Genomic DNA, 7,431 nt, shown 5'->3' with positions numbered 1-7,431 from the left:
TAAAGTAGTTAAATGCTTGGAGGGTTGACGATTAAAGACAACGTCAATAAATACACAAGAAGACAAATTAATCGTTCATTAATGATAATGGCTGCTGGTACGTTCAGAATTACCAATAGACATCAGCACGAGGTTACAAGGGAAAAGTTAATACGAAGTTACAAAAAGAAAAGTTAAGGCATTATATTTCTTAATTACAATTCGCCCCAGACCGAACGAATTCTTTCCGTAAGTCTCCCCCAATCCTCGCTCTGCCGAGAAGAAGTGATATCCAATTCAGCTACAAAATCATCATCAAATTCCAGCTTCTTGTACTGCTCGACCAAAGACTTGGTTCGCTCAATTCCTTGAGAGGCATTATGCTTTTTAGCAGCCATTCTCGCCTTGCAGTCGTCCATCCTTGCTTGAAGCTCCTTCATCTGTCAGCCAAACTGGTCATCAAAGAGTCTTCAATCATAACTTCGGAAGAGATTTCTTTCAATTCGTCCTCAGCTTTGTTGATCTCCAGAAGCAAAGACTCTCTTTCAGATACAACGCGAAGATATTGAGTACTCTTGGCCTTCAATTCAACATTTTTGGCCAGCAAGAAGAGAATCTCGGAATGGACAACTTTCTACGTCGCTTTAAAATCAGCAGAAAGATTGAACGACGGAAGTATCAGTGCTTATGCCAACTTCGCACTCAAATGCTCAAGTTTATCCTTATATTTGACAGCACTAGCCTGATCGATGTCCATATCTATAAAGGACACATACTCAAATATCAACTGCTTGAGGAATTTCATATCTACCTCTGAAGAAGCAGAAGGACGACTGGTTGAAGCAGGGCGAGACGACTTGACTTGTCCTTAGGAAGTGAACAAGTCCTGGATGGAACACACAATCTTATCAGCATCGTGCAAAGAAAATTGCCAACATTGAAGGTTTTCACTACAATAAACAAAGTGGAAGTAAAAGTGAAGCAAAGATTACCTCATCAACAATCTTGGGAGGTGGCATATCCCCAACCAAATCTACACCTGTAGCTCCACCACTTGTGAGGACTTTCCCTTATCTGAGCGAGAAGACTTTGCCACAACAGAAAAACCTATGGGAGCATCTGCAGAACTCAAAAAGCAACAAATCAAAAACCAATAGCACAAGCAAAGGTAAAACATCAAAAAAATGTCTTACCTTCTGATTTGATGTTTGGGGGGTTGAAGCCCTGGGATGAAGGAGGTTGATCCATTGGTTGTGATGAGGATTCTGGGACTGAAGGTTTTCTCTTTAAGCGTAGTCCTTTCATCAGTTGATTTGGATGAAGCAAGTCTCAGCAGAGGATGATAGAGTAGGAGCTGCCAACACCAAAACCTTCAAAGGAGAGGCTGAACTTTTCTGAGAAATCCAAATAAACCATCAGCACATAGAAAAGTTTCAAGTATAGAAAGGTATGCTTGTGAGTAAACTAAATTAATTACCTTTCTCCTGACGATGAGAGGAGTGTCATCATCATTATCCTCCAAAATGGGAGATGCTGAGGCTAGCCGTTTGCAGCTTGGGGCACTCTTAGCTGTAGTGGGCTTGGCAGGAAGAGAAGTAGATAGACGAACAGACTGTTTAGCACGAGCAGGGGAGGAAGGACTCCTAATGGACACAGGAGTGACCAAAACAGTAGAAGTGAAAGAAATGTTTGGCTGATCTAGTGAATGAAAAGCACGATTGGCATCAGTTGCAAACAATCTGCGCTTCACTGATGGCTAGAGTTGTTCAAAAAGGGGATAGATGGCACGGCTAGGATTGAAGGGGGCTAATGAAAAGTTACTTGTCAAAAGAATATTGCGAGCATCTATAGCTTTTGCCTCTGCCTTATTAATGGTATGGAAGTGATTTATCAAATTTCTTGAATAACAAGGGGGAACAGGCCAAGTTTGGCCGAAATCAAGTTGATGAGCAAAAAATTGGGGAGCATATATTTCAACCCCAACTTTGGCATTGGTTCCAGTCAAAATATCATGGAACAACTCCCTTCCAGTCAAAAACTGAACCTAAACGAGCAGAGAGGTGCTCGCACTGTCCAGGGTGGATAGAGGTTGCACATAATCTGGAGTTAAATGAGGAGGAAAATGAAAGAAAGAAGGAATTGAATTCAAAGTATAAAAGAATGAAAAGATATTCCTTCTGGACATATTTATAGGGCTCAGTGGGTCAATAGCTAGCCCATAACAGCTAGCAGAATGAAGGGACAAGGATAGAGCATCAAGTGATGGAAAATAGGCTCTCAACCACATTTGAGTGAACCAAAGAGACCCACTGCCAGTGGGAGATGCACCATTCTTCAATTGGAATTGAAGAGAAGTCATGCCTCTATAGAGAGCAGCCAAAAAGAAATAACACAAATTCAAACGCCTACCACGCGCCAATTCGTGCGTTATGGGTAAATAGCTCATAGAAGACTTCATGCTTGGCACACACAGAATATATTTACAAAGGCAAATCTGAAGAAAGGCCACACGCTCAGCATAGGAAGGTTCAGTGCTCGAGTGATTATAACAGCTTTGTAGGCTTGAATAGGGTTTGGTGAGTTTTCTGTCAAATTTTGGGGTGACACCAGAAATCAAAATACTAGGGAATATGGTATCGCCCAAAGGTGGCAGATTTACTAGGGCCCCAACATCCCTTAAAGTAATGGATATGGGACCAAGAGGGAAAACAAAAGTATTATACTCAGAGGACCAAAAATTTAAAGCAATAGGGAAAAGCGCTGGATCAAAAATAGGGGGTTGAAGAGAAATTTCTAACAAATTAGAAATCCTAGCACTATCAAAAATTACCTTGGTAGGACCATGGCCAACAAGGCGAGCATGCCATCTACGGAAAATAACATCAGATTTAGGCCAAGTGCGAATATCTCTTTAGCGAAACGGCCTCAACGACAAAGATTTTAGAAACGGAGAGCCTTGAATACAAGGGAACAGCTGGCCCACCGCCATTTGTTCGACGGCCTCGACGTTGTTGAATGAAGGACCTAGATAGAACTCATTGAGTTCGGCATTGGCTAGTGCAAGGAAGTTCGGAGTTATATATGGCCGAGTGAGGATTTTCTGGAAGTCTTCGAAACTGAAAGAGTCACTAGATTGGGTTTGTGAAGCGGCCATTGGGAACAAAATAAATTTTTGTTGAAGTTTGCTAGAGAAACGAGTAGAGAAGCAAGAAGATGAACAGTAATATTGCGAGAGAGAAGCGCGAAACAATGAGGCGTGATTTAGTGATGCGATGAAATGGCGTGTATTTGAGGGTTATAAGGGTTTGCAACGTCGCGCCTTTTCAAGCTATGAAAGAAAATAATGATTGAAATTTTTGGAAATTTCAAATGTTGCTGGGAAATACAAAGTGAATATGGCAAAAATTAATAATTGGTATTAATTCTGCCATATTGGGGGGGTAATTGTTGACACGCTAAAAGTACAGCCCAAATTGAATAGCTCAAAGAATGAAGCCCAACTGGGCAATTCAGGATAAAGGCCCAAATAAGGTTATTAATTAATGCAGTGGAAGCCTACGAATGCGGTAACACCATCGCTCAAACTTGCAAGACGCCCAAGATCTGAGCGAATGAAGTGCCTTGCAGTCGTCCAGAATTATGACCCTGTTCTCGCCCAAACTTTCGAATCACCCAGGATCTTAGCAAACATAAAATGTTATGGTTATGCAAAAGTGCAGTTATCGAAATAGTTATTGAGTAATCTTATCATGTTCCACAATTCAAAGAGGTCAGTTGAAGACGGTTGAACGACAAAGAGCAGTGGCAGCAGTTAGAGACAGCTGTTCCACGATAAGTTGGCCACCATGAAGAAAGTGGACAGTTATAAAGCAATTAAGCAGTTTCTAAGCGGTTGATCGCGAAGAGATCATCAAGAGAATATAAAAGGAATAAAAGACATAGAGCAATAGAACCGGAATCAAACACTCTCAAATAGAGAATATGTAATTTCAACTTCTTAGTTTAGACTTAAACATTTCTTTTCAGTACTCGTATGCTTGCGCCCCTGGAGGCATTCTGTTTAGTTTCAATTGTAAAGTCATCGCCAATAAAACACTCCTTTTTGGGACTGTCTCAAGAGGTTTGTTCCTTATACAATCGTCTGATCCTTTTTAATTGTTAGTTACTACCCGCACGAAACAGATACACTTAATTCAATAATCACACTTGCACATTTATTAAAAAAATAATGTTATTCATCTGCACAAATATACCCATATCATTTAATTTGACTATGAAAGTACTCTTAAGCCCAAACTTATTAGGAAAAAAATGTTGTTGAGTAGTGCATACATATGAGGTGAAATTAATAAATTGAAACAAAACAAAGTTCAATAAGCCTATTGAATTATCACTAATAGTTCAATGACCTCCGATATTTTTACTTTTTGAGTAAAATTCGAAATCTAAAAAGCCCTGAAGAATAAAATGTAAATTAATAATTTTAAACGTAAAATTTGTTTTGACAATTGGGGGTATTTTCATAAAAGGCCTAAGCAAGTCATTCAAAACTTTTTTTGGCCTTGCTTACTATAGAAAAGTTTTGAGGCCCTTTTAGGTTAAAAGTTCCCAATTATCCTTGTACATATTGTTGAAATATCCCAAATGCCCTTAATATAAAATGACTATAATTCCCATTTTTCAAATTATAACCATTTTCAAATGACTCTGGTAGTTTAAAACAACTTTAAACAACTGTAGTTATTTTAAACGGCTGTAATCGTTTAATCATTCACAAAGATCATAGAAACGACTACAGTCACTCTAAATTACTTTAGAAACAACACCATGAATTTTATAGTTAGTTTGGATGAAAAAACTTGTACTTGTAAATGATTTCAATTAGAACATTAACCGTGGCGAGCATGCAGTAGCTGCGGCAAAAAAGAGTGGCTATTTAATTTACTTGTTTTCCTCTTTGTATTGTACTATCGAAGATTAAGAGTAGTTTACTATTTTTTTGTGTCAAATGGAGTTGATTGGAAAATTCTTAAAAAAATTGGTTTCCTCAATGTGTTGATGTTGTTAGCACAACGACGAGATGGACGTATTAAAACAACAAGAATTCTTTCTATTGAAGAGTTATTCAAAAGACACAAATGTAGTAGGCGTGCCACTAATGGGCACAACCAACCGGCATGTACAAGTCAAATACCTTTAACTGATAAAAGATTGTAGAATTAGTATGTTGTTTGTTGAATTGATATAATGTCATTTAGATAACAATGTATACTAATTTCTACTCAAACATTGTTTAGTAAAGCATGATGAATTATATGTAATGAATTTCGTCTTCTTATTTATTTGAAATTAAAAAGTCGAAACCAAACACGATTAATAATATTAGAAGTTTAATTCTCACCTCATCTTGCATTATACATTATTGTAAGTCGCATACTTATAATCTAAACATGGTATACTTGAATAATGTTAGCAGAGCATGATTAATTGCATATAATGAAATTTGTTTTCTTTTTCTTTCTAACTAATTCAAATCAATTGTAAATCGTATACTTTAAAATCAAATACAATATATACTTAAAAAATGTGTAAGGAGTACAATAAATTGTATATAATGATATTAGTCTACATTTCTAAATAAAATAAATTGTAAACAACTAGAGTCTTTTCAAACAACTCTAGTTCTTTAGAAAAAATGATTAAAGTCGTTTAAAAAGACTATAGTTGTTATTACGAAATGACTATAGTTGTTTCCTAATCGTTTTAAGAAACGGCTATGGTCCTTTTAAACGACTATAGTCATTTTAAATGACTTAAATTCATTCTTTTAGGAAAAGACTGGAAGTGTTTTAAACGACTCTAGACATTTAGGAAAAATATACCTTTTTCCTTAAATAATTACAAAACGATCTCCTCTCTCACGTAAATCAAACATAGCAAAGTTCAATTTATTATTAAATTGTTAGTCCAGAATAGCTCGCGAACCACCAAATGAACCCGCAACAAATGCAACCTTACTTGATCTTGAGAAGTATTTAGTTTTCAATCTACCATTTTCATTTATTTAGCTCTGATACTCCTCCTCATTAATAAGACTTAACCCTGTAACGAACGTAAACTCGTACAAAAGGAAACGGACAACTTTTTCCAATATTAAACAAAATCATAGTTCATCCTCGTTCACAGAGACAATTAGTCGTAATAACAAGTTGCAAATTAGTTGGGCAGATATTTTCATATTTCTAATGTATAATTTACCGAAGCATGAATTCAAGAACATCTCCTTATGAACATCATCAAATGCATCATATACTTTCTCCACACTTGACACTTTAGAACGTGCCGTGACCTTCGCATCACATCGATCATTGATGTCGTATATGTACTCCATCCTGCAGAAAGATCATAAAAAGGGACAAAATTTGGTTGATGATTTGACTTTAGATCACTTTTTCAAGAAGCAAAAAAATGGCATAATCGGGCTTCTCACATTTCTAGAGCCATGTTGATTTTTTACCATAATTCTATTACCTAGAACAAACTGATGCCTCCAATTTGCAACTCTGTACCAGCTGGACTTGGTAGAAACAAATGGTATCCTCCAAACATAAAGAAATTCACAATTAAATTAAGAAATTGGTTTTTAACATCATTCCATTTTTCAACATTTGAAAACATAAATCCATTTTTCAAAGGTAATAAAAAACAGGAAAAAAAAAAAAGGCAGCAACAGCAATCCTTGTTCCTCAAAATGACAATAGACAAATCTTATTCTTGGTTGCTTGAGTCATCTCCACAAAACCCAACTACAAAGGTAGATGTTACAAAACCCAGTGGCCTAGTTTGGTTCCACTAACCACGAAACCCAACTACTACATGGTAGATGTTATATTAATGGCCTAGATAGGCTCCTCTATTAGCATATAAATATCACTTTGTCTAAATGATATAAAAGCCGTTTGGTCTCAAACTTTATGATAAATACTAATTACTGAATAATTTTCCAGACTTGTCAAATCCTAAACACAATCAACTTTGATCTTAACAACATGACCAATAGTATACATTTTAGAAAGGATAATAAACACAGAATCCTTCTAAGCAGTCAATTGTTAGTTATAACATGTGCATTAGCATTACAGCCAGACATGGTTCCATTAATGGCATCATTGTACCATGCTGAATTTTCAATTGAATTTAGCATTATATGAGCTTGTATGTTATCCCAAGTATAAAAAAATGATACAAAGAACCAAAGTAACATTTTGTGAAAGTAAAACAAGAGACCATTCCTAACAAGTCAAAAAAACACAACAACAGCACCTTCAATCATAAAAAATAACACATCCAGCTTCCTACAATTGTCAACAACAACATCAATCATACAAATTACAAAGATCACATTTAGCAAAAAAGAATAACACTTCGCATCTCCTAAACAAACGGGCAGTA

This window comes from Olea europaea, unplaced genomic scaffold (assembly GCF_002742605.1).
Source record: "Olea europaea var. sylvestris unplaced genomic scaffold, O_europaea_v1 scaffold703, whole genome shotgun sequence".
NCBI classification, from domain to species: Eukaryota; Viridiplantae; Streptophyta; class Magnoliopsida; order Lamiales; family Oleaceae; genus Olea; species Olea europaea.
This window is presented reverse-complemented; position numbering follows the sequence as displayed.